This window comes from Schistocerca serialis, chromosome 2 (genome assembly GCF_023864345.2).
Source record: "Schistocerca serialis cubense isolate TAMUIC-IGC-003099 chromosome 2, iqSchSeri2.2, whole genome shotgun sequence".
Classification (NCBI taxonomy): Eukaryota; Metazoa; Arthropoda; class Insecta; order Orthoptera; family Acrididae; genus Schistocerca; species Schistocerca serialis.
In genome coordinates, this window is record NC_064639.1 from 66,494,781 (window position 1) to 66,509,038 (window position 14,258).

Below are 14,258 nucleotides of genomic sequence, written 5' to 3' on the forward strand. Positions count from 1 at the left end.
TCTTACTGTCTATGTTTTGATCCTTTCCTGAGAGATCAGTTTTAGATTTCGATGCTTCACTTCAGGTTTAATGTATCCCATGGACCTTCTTATTGACGATGAAAAACAGAAATGCGTCGGAATTAAATACAGTAGGCACAAAGCCGACTTAAGTACAATAAGACTAACTCTCCTTACTGTCTATGCTTTGAACCTTTCATGAGAGACCAGTTTTAGATTCCGATGCATCACTTCAGGTATACTGTATCCCTTGGACCTTCTTATTGACGACGAAACACATCAATTGCATCGGAATTAAAAACAAGAGGCATAATGCCGACTCGAGTACATGAAGACTGACTCCTCGTACTGTCTATGATTTGAACATTTCCTGTGAGACCAGTTTTAGAATCCGATGCTTCACTTCCGGTTTACTGTATCCCTTGTACCTTCTTATTGACGATGAAACACAGAAATGTCATCTGAATTAAATACAAAAGGCACAATTCCGACTTAAGTACAAGACGTTTGACCCTTCTTACTGTCTATGCTTTGAACCTTTCCTGAGAGTCCAGGTTTGGATTCCGCTGCTTCACTTAAGGTTTACTGTATCCCTTGGACGTTCAAATTGACGACGATACACAGATATTGCATCGGAATTAAATACAAAAGGCACAATGCCGACTTAAGTACAAGGAGGCTGACTCCTCGTACTGTCTCTGATTTGAACACTTTCCTGTGGGACCAGTTTCAGATTTCGATTCTTCACTTCAGATTTACTGTATCCCTTGGACCTTCTTATTGACGATGAAGCACAGAAATCGCATGGGAATTAAATACAAAAGGCACAATGCCGACATAAGTACAAGAAGACTGATCTGCTTACTGTCTATCTTTTGTACGTTTCCTGTGAGACCAGTTTTAGATTCCTGTGCTTCACTTCCGGTTTACTGTATCCCTTGGACCTTCCTATTGGTGATGAAAGACAGAAATTGCATCGGAATTAAATACAAAAGGCACGCTTCCGACTTATGTACAAGAAGACTGAATCTTCTTACTGTCTATGCTTTGAACCTTTCCTGTGAGATCAGTTACAGATTCCGATGCCTCATTTCAGGATAACTGTTTCCTTTGGAGCTTCTTATTGATGATGAAACACAGAAATTGCATCGGAATTTAATACAAAGGGCAAAAAGCCGACTTAAGTACAAGAAGACTGTTTCTACTTACTGTCTATTTTTCATCCTTTCCAGTGAGACCATTTTTAGATTTCGATGCTTCACTACAGGTTTACTGTAACCCTTGGACCTATTTATTTACGATGAATCACAGAAATTGCATCAAATTATATACATATGGCACAATGCCGACTTAAGAACAACAAGACACACTCTTCTTACTGTCTCTGTTTTGAACCTTTCCTGTGAGACCAGTTTTAGATTCTGATGCTTCACTTAGGTATACTGTATCCCTCGAACCGACTTATTGACGATGAAGCACAGAAATTGCATCGGAATCAAATACAAAAGGCACAAAGCCGACTTCAGTACTAGAAGATTGACTCTTCTTACTGTCTATGATTTGAATCTTTCCTGTGAGATCAGTTTTAGATTCCGATGCTTCACTTCAGGTTTACTGTATCCCTTGGACCTTCTTATTAACGATGAAACACAGAAATTGCATCGGAATTAAATACAAAATGCACAATGCCGACTTGCGTACAAGAAGACAGACTCTTCTTACTGTCTATGCTTTGAACCTTTCCTGTGACACCAGTTTTAGATTCCGATGCTTCACTTCCGGTTTACTGTATTACTTGGACCTGCTTATTGACGATGAAACACAGAAATTGCATCGGAATTAAATTCAAAAGGCACAATTCCGACTTAAGTACAATAAGACTGATCCCTCTTACTGTCTATGCTTTGAACCTTTCCTGAGAGTCCAGTTTTAGATTCTGATGCTTCACATCAAGTTTACTGTACTCCTTGGCCCATTATGATGAAGATGAAACACAAAAATGGTATCGGAATTAAATACAAAAGGCACAATGCCGACTTAAGTACAAGAAGACTGATTCTTCTTACTGGCAATGTTATGAGCCTTCCTGTGAGACCAATGTTAGATCCCGATGCTTCGCTTCAGGTTTACCGTATCCGTTGGAAGTAAATACAAAAGGCACAATGCCGACTTATGTACAAGATGAGTGACTCTTCTTAGATTCTGTGATTGGTGCATTTCCTGTGAGACCAGTATTAGATTCCGATGCAGCACTGCAGCTTTAATGTATCCCTTGATTCAACACATGGACGGTGAAACACAGATATTTCATATCAATTAAATACAAAAGGCACAATGCCGACTTAAGTACAAGAAGTCTGACTCTTCTTACTGTCTATGTTTTGAGCCTTTACAATGAGACCATTTTTAGATTCCGATGCTTCACTTCAGGCTTACTGTATGACTTGGACCTTCACGTTAACGATGTGAAACGGATCGGAATGAAATACAAAACCCACAATACCGACTTAAGTACAATAAGAGTGTCTCTTCTCTCTATGTATTGAGCTTTTCCTGTGAGACCAGTTTTTAGATTCCGTTGATTAAACGTCAGGTCCACTGTATCCCTTGGAACTTCACATTGACTATGACACACAGAAATTGCATCGGAATTAAATACAAAAGGGACAATGACGACATAAGTACAAGATGATTCTCTTCTTTCTGTCTATGTTTTGAGCCTTTCCTGTTAGACCAGTTTTAGATTCAGATGCTTCAATTCAGGGTTACTGTCTCCCTTGGACCTTCACATTGACGATGAAACACAGAAATTGGATCGGAATTAAATACAAAAAGGACAATGCCGACTTAAGTAGAAGAAGACCGACTCTTCTTAGTGTCCATGCATTGAGCTTTTCCTGTGAGACCAGTTTTGGATTCAGTTGCTTCACTTCAGGTTCACTGTATCCCTTGGACCTTCACATTTACGATGAAACACAGAAACTGCATCGGAAATAAATAGAATGATCACAATGCCGTCTTATGTACAAGAAGACTGACTCTCCTTGCTGTCTATGATATGGGCCTTTCCTGTGAGACTAGTTTTGGATTCAGTTGCTTCACTTCAGGTTCACTGTATCCCTAGGACCTTCACATTGACGATTGAACACAGATATGGCATCGGAATTAAAAACAAAAGGCACAATGCCGTCTTAAGTACAAGAAGACTGACTCTTCTTACTGTCTACGTTGTGAGCCTTTCCTGTGAGACCAGTTTTAATTTCCGATGCTTCACTTCAGGTATACTGTATCCCTTGTGTCTTCACACTGACGATAAAACACAGAACTTGCATCGGAAATAAAAATAATAAGCAGAATGCCAACTTAAGTACAAGAAGTGTGACCCATCTAACTCTCTATGCTTTGAACCCCTCCTGTGTGACTAGTTTAGATTCCGATTCTTCACTTCAGGTTTAGTGTAGCACTTGGTCCTTCATATTGACGTAGAAACACAGAAATTACATCGGGATTAAATACAAAAGTCACAATGCCGACTTAAGTACAAGACGACTGACTCTTCTTACAGTCTATGATCTAAGCCTTTCCTGTGTCGCCAGTTTGCGATTCCGATGCTTCACTCCACTTTTACTGTATCCCTTGGACCTACACAATGACGATGAAACACAGAAATTGCATCGGAATTTAATACATAAGGCACAATGCCGCCTTATGTACAAGAAGACTGACTCTTCTTACTGTCCATGTTTTGAGCCTTTACTGTGTGAACAGTTTTGGATCCCGATACTTCCCTTCAGGTTTACTGTATCCCTTGGACTTTCACATTGACGATGAAACACAGAAATTGCATCGGAATTAAATACAATAGAACAATGCCGACTGAAGTACAAGAAGATTGACTCTTTTTACTGTCTATGTATTGAGCCTTTCCTGTGTCACTAGTTTTAGATTCAGATGTTTGACTTCAGGTTTACTGCTTCCCTTAGACCTTCACATTGATGATGAAACTCAAAAATTGCATCGGAATTAAATACTAAAAGGCACAATGCCGACTTAAGTACAAGATGAGTGACTCTTGTTAGATAGTACAAGAGGAGTGTCTCTTCTTACAGTCTATGTTTTGAGCTTTTCATGTGAGTCCAGTTTTAGATTCCGATGCTTCACTTCTGGTATACTGTATCCCTTGGACCTTCAATTTGACGATGAAACACAAAAATTGCATCGGAATTAAATACAAAAGGCACAATGCCGACTTAAGTACAAGAAGACTGACTCTTCTTACTGTCTATGTTTTCAGCCTTACCTGTGAGACCAGATTTAGATTCCGATGTTTCACTTCATGTTTACTGTATCCCTTGGACCTTCACACTTTCGATGAAACACAGAAATTGCATCGGAAGTAAAGACAAAAGGCACAACGCCGACTTAAGTACAAGAAGACCGACTCTTCTTACTGTCTATGTTTTTAGCCCTTCCTTAGAGCCCAGTTTTGGATTCCGATGCTTCACTTCAGGTTTCATGAATCCCTTGGACCTTCACATTGACGATGAATCGCAGAAATTGTATCGGAATTAATTACAAAAGACACAATGCCGACGTAAGTACACGAAGACTGACTTTTCCTACTGTCTATGATTTTAGCCTTTCCAGTGAGACCATTTTTAGATTCCGATGCTTCACTTCAGGCTTAGTGTATGTCTTGGACCTTCACATTGATGATGAAACACAGAAATTGCATCGGAATTAAATACAAAAGGCACAATGCAGTCTTAAGTACAAGAAGCCTGACTCTTCTTACTGACTATGTATTGAGCCTTTCCTGAAAGACCAGTTTTAGATTCCGATGCTTTACTTCAGGTTTACTGTATCCCTTGGACATTCACATTGACGATAAAACACAGAAATTGCATCGGAATTAAGAACAATAACCACAATTCCGACTTAAGTACAAGAAGTGTGACAAATCTTACAGTCTATGCTTTGAAACCTTCCTGTGGGACCAGTTTTAGATTCCGATATTTCACTTCAGGTTTACTGTATCACTTGGTAATTCACACTGACGATGAAGCACAGAAATTGTATCGCAATTAAATACAAAAGGCACAATGACGACTTAAGTACAAGAAGACTGACTCTTCTTACTGTCTATGATTTAAGCCTTTCCTGTGTCACCAGTTTGCGATTCCGATGCTTCAGTTCAGGTTTACTGTATCCCTTGGTCTTTCACATTGCAGATGAAACACAGAAATTGCATCGGAATTAAATATAAAAGGCACCATGCAGTCTTAAGTTCAAGAGGAGTGACTCTTCATACTGTCTTTGTTTTGAGCCTTTCCTGTGAGTAAAGTTTTAGATTCCGGTGCTTCACTTTAGGATTACTGTATTACTTGGACCTCCACATTGACGATGAAACACAGGAATTGCATCGGAAATGAATACAAAAGAATAATGCCAACTGAAGTACAAGAATACTGACTCCTCTTACTGTCTATGTTTTGAGCCCTTCCTTAGAGCCCAGATCGGGTTTCCGATGCATCACTGCAGGTTTAATGTATCCCTTGTATCTTCACATTGACGGTGAATCACAGAAATTGCATCGGAATTGGATACAAAAGGCACAATGCTGTCTTATGTACAGGAAGACTGACTCTTCTTACAGTCTATGATTTCAGCCTTTCCTGTGAGACCAGTTTTCGATTCCGGTGCTTCACTACAGGTATACTGTATCCCTAGGAACCTCACATGGACGTTAGAACACTGAAATTGCATCGGACTCAAATACAAAAGGCTTAATGGCGACTTAAGTCAAGAAGCCTGACTCTTTTACTGCCTATGCTTTAAGCCTTCCTGTGAGACAAGTTTTAGAATCCTATGCTTCACTTCAGGTTTACTGTATCCCTTGGACCATCACATTCACGATGAAACACAGAAAATGCAACGGAATTAAACACAAAAGGAACAATGTCGTCTTAAGTACAAGAAGACTGACTCTTCTTACTGTCCATGTTTTGAGCCTTTTCTGTGTGAACAGTTTTAGATTCCAATGCTTCCCTTCAGGTTTACTGTATCCCTTGGACTTTCACATTGACGATGAAACACAGAAATAGCATCGGAATTAAATACAAAAGAACAATGCCGACTGAAGTACAAGAAGACTGACACTTTTTACTGTCTAAGTATTGAACCTTTCCTGTGTCACCAGTTTTAGATTCAGATGCCTCACTTCAGGTTTACTACTTCCCGTGGACCTTCACATTGATGATGAAACACAAAAATTGCATCGGAATTAAATACTAAAAGGCACAATGCCGACTTAAGTACAAGATGAGTGACTCTTCTTAGGTTCTGTGATTTTAGCATTTCCAGGGAGACCAGTATTAGATTCCGATGCATCTCTGCAGGTTTAATGTATCCCTTGTATCCTCACATTGACGGTGAATCACAGAAATTGCATCGCAATTAGATACATAAGGCACAATGCCGACGTAAGTACAAGAGGAGTGCCTCTTCTTACAGTCTATGTTTTGAGCTTTTCATGTGAGTCCAGTTTTAGATTCCGATGCCTCACTTCAGGTATACTGTATCCCTTGGACCTTCAATTTGAAGATGAAACATAAAAATTGCATCGAAATTAAATGCAAGAGGCACAATGCCGACTTAAGTTCAAGAAGATTGACTCTTCTTACTGTCTATGTTTTGAGCCTTTCCTGTGAGACCAGTTTTAGATTCCGATGCTTCACTTCATGTTTACTATATCCCTTGGACCTTCACACTTTCGATGAAACACAGAAATTGCATGGGACGTAAAGACAGAAGGCACAATGCTGACTTAAGTACAAGAAGACTGACTCTTCTTACCGTCTATAATTTAAGCCTTTCCTCGGTCACCAGTTTGCGATTCCGATGCTTCACTTCATGTTTACTGTATCCCTGGGACCTTCACATTGGAGATGAAACACAGAAATTGCATCGGAATTAAATATAAAAGTCTCAATGCAGTCTTAAGTAGAAGAAGACTGACTCTTATTACTGTCTATGTTTTGAGCCTTTCCTGTAAGTCCAATTTTAGATTTCGATGCTTCACTTCAGGTTTACTGTATCCCTTGCACATTCACATTGACGATGAAACACAGAAATTGCATCGGAATTAAATTCAAATTGCACAATGCAGTCTTAAGTACAAGAAGACTGACTTTTTTTACTGTTTATGTTTTGAGCCTTTCCTGTAAGACCAGTTTTAGATTCCGATGCTACACTTCAGGTTTACTGCTTCAATTGAACCTTCACATTGACGACGAAACACGGACCGGAATTAAATACAAAAGGCACAATACCGACGTATATACAAGAAGAGTGTCTCTTCTTACTGTCTATGAATTGAGCCTTCCCTGTGAGACTAGTTTTAGATTCCGATGCCTCACTTAAGGTTTACTGTATCCCTTGGACCTTCACATTGACGATGAAACACAGAAATTGCATCCGAATTAAATACAAAAGGCACAATACCGACTTAAGTACAAGAAGAGTGACTCATCTTACTCTCTATGCTTTGACCTTTCTTGTGAGATTAGTTTTAGAATCGGAGGCTTCACTTCTGGTTTACTGTATCCCCTGGACATTCACATTGACGATAAAACACAGAAAACGCATCGGAATAAATTACAATAAGCACAATGCTGACTTAAGTACAAGAAGTGTGACCCACCTAACTGTCTATGCTTTGAACCCATCCTGTGAGACCAGTTTTAGAATCCGATGCTTCACTTCAGGTTTACTGTATCACTTGGACATTCACATTGACGATGAAACACAGAAATTGCATCGGAATTAAATACAAAATGCACAATGCCGACTTAAGTACAAGATGACTGACTCTTCTTACTGTCTATGTTTCAAGCCTTTCCTGTGTCACCAGTTTTAGATTCATATGCTTCACTTCTGGTATACTGTATCCCTTGGACCGTCAGTTTGACGATGAAACACAAAAATTGCATCGGAATTAAATACAAAAGGCACAATGCCGACTTAAGTACAAGATGACTGACTCTTCTTACTGTCTATGTTTTGAGCCTTACCTGTCAGACCAGATTTAGATTCCGATGTTTCACTTCATGTTTACTGTATCCCTTGGACCTTCACACTTTCGATGAAACACAGAAATTGCATCGGAAGTAAAGACAAAAGGCACAACGCCGACTTAAGTACAAGAAGACCGACTCTTCTTACTGTCTATGTTTTTAGCCCTTCCTTAGAGCCCAGTTTTGGATTCCGATGCTTCACTTCAGGTTTCATGAATCCCTTGGACCTTCACATTGACGATGAATCGCAGAAATTGTATCGGAAATAATTACAAAAGACACAATGCCGACGTAAGTACAAGAAGACCGACTTTTCCTACTGTCTATGTTTTTAGCCTTTCCAGTGAGACCATTTTTAGATTCCGATGCTTCACTTCAGGCTTAGTGTATGCCTTGGACCATCACATTGACGATGAAACACGAATCGGAATGAAATACAAAGACCACAAAGGCGACTCAAGTACAAGAAGACAGACTCTCCTTAGTGTCTATGTTTTGAGCCTTTCATGTGAGACCAGTTTTAGATCCAGTCGCTTCACATCAGGTTTACTGTATCCCTTGGACCTTCACATTGATGATGAAACACAGAAATTGCATCGGAATTAAATACAAAAGGCACAATGCAGTCTTAAGTACAAGAAGCCTGACTCTTCTTACTGACTATGTATTGAGCCTTTCCTGAAAGACCAGTTTTAGATTCCGATGCTTTACTTCAGGTTTACTGTATCCCTTGGACATTCACATTGGCGATAAAACACAGAAATTGCATCGGAATTAAGTACAATAACCACAATTCCGACTTAAGTACAAGAAGTGTGACAAATCTTCCAGTCTATGCTTTGAAACCTTCCTGTGGGACCAGTTTTAGATTCCGATACTTCACTTCAGGTTTACTGTATCACTTGATAATTCACACTGACGATGAAACACAGAAGTTGCATCGCAATTAAATACAAAAGGCACAATGACGACTTAAGTACAAGAAGACTGACTCTCCTTACTGTCTATGATTTAAGCCTTTCCTGTGTCACCAGTTTACGATTCCGATGCTTCAGTTCAGGTTTTCTGTATCCCTAGTCCTTCACATTGCAGATGAAACACAGAAATTGCATTGGAATTAAATACAAAAGGCACAATGCAGTCTTAAGTACAAGAAGAGTGACTCTTCATACTGTCTATGTTTTGAGCCTTTCCTGTGAGTAAAGTTTTAGATTCCGGTGCTTCACTATAGGATTACTGCATCACTTGGACCTCCACATTGACGATGAAACACAGGAATTGCATCGGAAATGAATACAAAAGAATAATGCCAACTGAAGTACAAGAATACTGACTCTTCTTACTGTCTATGTTTGCAGCCCTTCCTTAGAGCCCAGATCGGGTTTCCGATGCATCACTGCAGGTTTAATGTATCCCTTGTATCTTCACATTGACGGTGAATCACAGAAATTGCATCGGAATTGGGTACAAAAGGCACAAGGCTGTCTGATGTACAAGAAGACTGACTCTTCTTACAGTCTATGATTTCAGCCTTTCCTGTGAGACCAGTTTTCGATTCCGGTGCATCACTACAGGTATACTGTATCCCTAGGAACCTCACATGGACGTTAGAACACTGAAATTGCATCGGACTCAAATACAAAAGGCACAATGGCGACTTAAGTCAAGAAGCCTGACTCTTTTGCTGCCTATGCTTTAAGCCTTCCTGTGAGACAAGTTTTAGAATCCGATGCTTCACTTCAGGTTTACTGTATCCCTTGGACCATCACATTCACGATGAAACACAGAAATTGCAACGGAATTAAATACAAAAGGAACAATGTCGTCTTAAGTACAAGAAGACTGACTCTTCTTACTGTCAATGTTTTGAGCCTTTTCTGTGTGAACAGTTTTAGATTCCAATGCTTCCTTTCAGGTTTTATGTATACCTTGGACTTTCACATTGACGATGAAACACAGAAATAGCATCGGAATTAAATACAAAAGAACAATGCCGACTCAAGTACAAGAAGACTGACACTTTTTACTGTCTAAGTATTGAACCTTTCCTGTGTCACCAGTTTTAGATTCAGATGCCTCACTTCAGGTTTACTACTTCACGTGGACCTTCACATTGATGATGAAACACAAAAGTTGCATAGGAATTAAATACAAAAGGCACAATGCCGACTTAGGTTCAAGAAGATTGACTCTTCTTGCTGTCTATGTTTTGAGCCTTTCCTGTGAGACCAGTTTTAGATTCCGATGCTTCACTTCATGTTTACTATATCCCTTGGACCTTCACACATTCGATGAAACACAGAAATTGCATCGGACGTAAAGACAAAAGGCACAATGTTGACTTAAGTACAAGAAGACTGACTCTTCTTACCGTCTATGATTTAAGGCTTTCCTTGGTCACCAGTTTGCAATTCCGATGCTTCACTTCAGGTTTACTGTATCCCTGGGACCGTCACATTGGAGATGAAACACAGAAATTGCATCGGAATTAAATATAAAAGTCTCAATGCAGTCTTAAGTACAAGAAGACTGACTCTTCTTACTGTCTATGATTTACGCCCTTCCTGTGTCATCAGTTTTCGTTTCCGATGCTTCACTTCAGGTTTACTGTATCCCTTGGGCCTTCACATTGGAGATGAAACACAGATATTGCATTGGAATAAAATACAAAAGGCAGAATGCCGTCTATTGTACAAGACGACTGATTCTTCTTACTGTCTATCATTTGAGCCTGTCCCATGAGACCAGTTTCCGATTCCAGTGCTTCACTTCAGGTTTACTGTATCCCTTCGACCTTCGCATTGACAATGGAACACTGAAATTACATCGGAATTAAATACAAAAGGCACAATGCCGACTTAAGGCAAGAAGACTGACTCTTTTAATGCCTATGCTTTGAGCCTTCCTGTGAGACGAGTTTTAGAACCCGATGCTTCACTTCAGGTTTACGGTATCCCTTGGACCATCACATTGACGATGACACACAGAAATTGCATCGGAATAAAATACAAAAGGCACAATGCCGACTTAGGTACAAGAAGACAAACTCTTCTTAGTGTCAACGTTATGACCCATTCCTGTGAGACCAGTTTTACATTCAGATGCTTCACTTCAGGTTTACTGTATCCCCTGGACCGTCATATTGAGATGAAACACATAAATTGCATCGCAATTAAATACATACGAAGCAAAGCCGACATAAGTACAAGAAGAGTGTCTTTTCTTACTGTCTATGTTTTGAGCCTTTCCTGTGAGACCAGTTTTAGATTCAGATGCTTCATTTAAAGGTTACTGCATCCCTCGGACCTTCACATTGACAATAAAACACATATATTGCATCGGAATTAAATACAACAGGCACAATGCCGACTTAAGTACAAGAAGACAAGCTCTTCTTAGTGTCTACGTTATGACCCTTTCCTGTGAGACCAGTTTTAAATTCAGATGCTTCACTTCAGGTTTACTGTATTCCTTGGACCGTCACATTAGCGATGAAACACAGAGATGGCATCGGAATTACATACAAAGGCACAGTGCCGTCTTAAGTACGTGAAGACTGACTCTTCTTACAGTCTAAGTTTTGAGCCTTACGTGTGAGACCAGTATTAGATTCAGATGCCGCACTTCAAGTTTACTGTATCCCCTGGGCCTTCACATTGAAGATGAAACACATAAATTGCTTCGGAGTTAAATACAAAAGGCACAAAGCCGACTTAAGTACAAAAAGTGTGACTCTTCTTACTGTCTATGTTTTGAGCCTTTCCTGTGAGACCACTTTTAGATTCAGATGCTTCACTTCAGGTGTACTGTATCCCTTGGACCTTCACATTGACGAAAAACACAGAAATTGCATCGGAATTAAGTACAACATGCACAATTCAGACTTAAGTACACGAAGACTGACTCTTCTTAGTGTCTATTTTTGAGCCTTTCCTGTGAGAATACTTTTAGATTAAGATGCTTCACTTCAGGTTTACTGCATCCCTTGGACCTTCACATTTACGATAAAACACAGATATTGTATCGGAATTAAATACAACAGGCACAATGCCGACTTAAGTACAAGAAGACAGACTCTTATTACTCTCTGCGCTTTGAGCCTTTCCTGTGAGTCCAGTTTTAGATTCCGATGCTTTGCTTCAGGTTTACGTTATCTCTTGGACCTTTACATTGTCGATGAAACACAGAAATTGCATCGGAATTAAATACAAAAGGCACAATGCCGACTTAAGTAGAAGAAGACTGACTGCTCTTACTGTCTATGTTTGAGCCTTTCCTGTGAGCCCAGTTTTAGATTCCGATTCTTCACGTCAGTTTTACTGGATACCTTGGACCTTCACATTGACGATGAAACACAGAAAATCCATCGGAATTAAATACACTCCTGGAAATTGAAATAAGATTACCGTGAATTCATTGTCCCAGGAAGGGGAATCTTTATTGACACATTCCTGGGGTCAAATACATCACATGATCACACTGACAGAACCACAGGCACATAGACACAGGCAACAGAGCATGCACAATGTCGGCACTAGTACAGTGTATATCCACCTTTCGCAGCAATGCAGGCTGCTATTCTCCCATGGGGACGATCGTAGAAATGCTGGATGTAGTCCTGTGGAACCGCTTGCCATGCCATTTCCACCTGGCACCTCAGTTGGACCAGCGTTCGTGCTGGACGTGCACACCGCGTGAGACGACGCTTCATCCAGTCCCAAACATGCTCAATGGGGGACAGATCCTGAGATCTTGCTGGCCAGGGTAGTTGACTTACACCTTCTAGAGCACGTTGGGTGGCACGGGATACATGCGGACGTTCATTGTCCTGTTGGAACAGCAAGTTCCCTTGCCGGTCTAGGAATGGTAGAACGATGGGTTCGATGACGGTTTGGATGTACCGTGCACTATTCAGTGTCCCCTCGACGATCACCAGTGGTGTACGGCCAGTGTAGGAGATCGCTCCCCACACCATGATGCCGGGTGTTGGCCCTGTGTGCCTTGGTCGTATGCAGTCCTGATTGTGGCGCTCACCTGCACGGCGCCAAACACGCATACGACCATCATTGGCACCAAGGCAGAGGCGACTCTCATCGCTGAAGACGACACGTCTCCATTCGTCCCTCCATTCACGCCTGTCGCGACACCACTGGAGGCGGGCTGCACGATGTTGGGGCGCGAGCGGAAGACGGCCTAACGGTGTGCGGGACCGTAGCCCAGCTTCATGGAGACGGTTGCGAATGGTCCTCGCCGATACCCCAGGAGCAACAGTGTCCCTAATTTGCTGGGAAGTGGCGGTGCAGTCCCCTACGGCACTGCGTAGGATCCTACGGTCTTGGCGTGCATCCGTGCGTCGCTGCGCTCCGGTCCCAGGTCGACGGGCACGTGCACCTTCCGCCGACCACTGGCGACAACATCGATGTACTGTGGAGACCTCACGCCCCACGTGTTGAGCAATTCGGCGGTAAGTCCACCCGGCCTCCCGCATGCCCACTATACGCCCTCGCTCAAAGTCCGTCAACTGCACATACGGTTCACGTCCACGCTGTCGCGGCATGCTACCAGTGTTAAAAACTGCGATGGAGCTCCGTATGCCACGGCAAACTGGCTGACACTAACGGCGGCGGTGCACAAATGCTGCGCAGCTAGCGCCATTCGACGGCCAACACCGCGGTTCCTGGTGTGTCCCCTGTGCCGTGCGTGTGATCATTGCATGTACAGCCCTCTCGCAGTGTCCGGAGCAAGTATGGTGGGTCTGACACACCGGTGTCAATGTGTTCAATTTTCCATTTCCAGGAGTGTACTAACGGCACAATGCCGACTAAAGTACGCGTGAGTGACTCTTCCTAGTGTCTATGCTTTTGGCCTGTCCTGTGAGACCAGTTAAAGAGTCAGATGTTTCACTACAGGTTTACTGTTTCCCTTGCACCTTCACATTGACGATGAAACACAGAATTTGCATCATAATTAAGTACAAAAGGCACAATGCCGACTTAAGTATAAGAAGGCAGACTCATTTTACTGTCTATGTTTTCAGTGTTTCCTGTGAGACCAGTTTCAGATTCCGATGCTTTACTTCAGGTTTACTGTATCCCTTGCACCTTCACATTGACCATAAATCGTAGAAATTGCATCGGAATTAAATACAAAAGGCACAATGCCGACTTAAGTACAAGAAGAGTG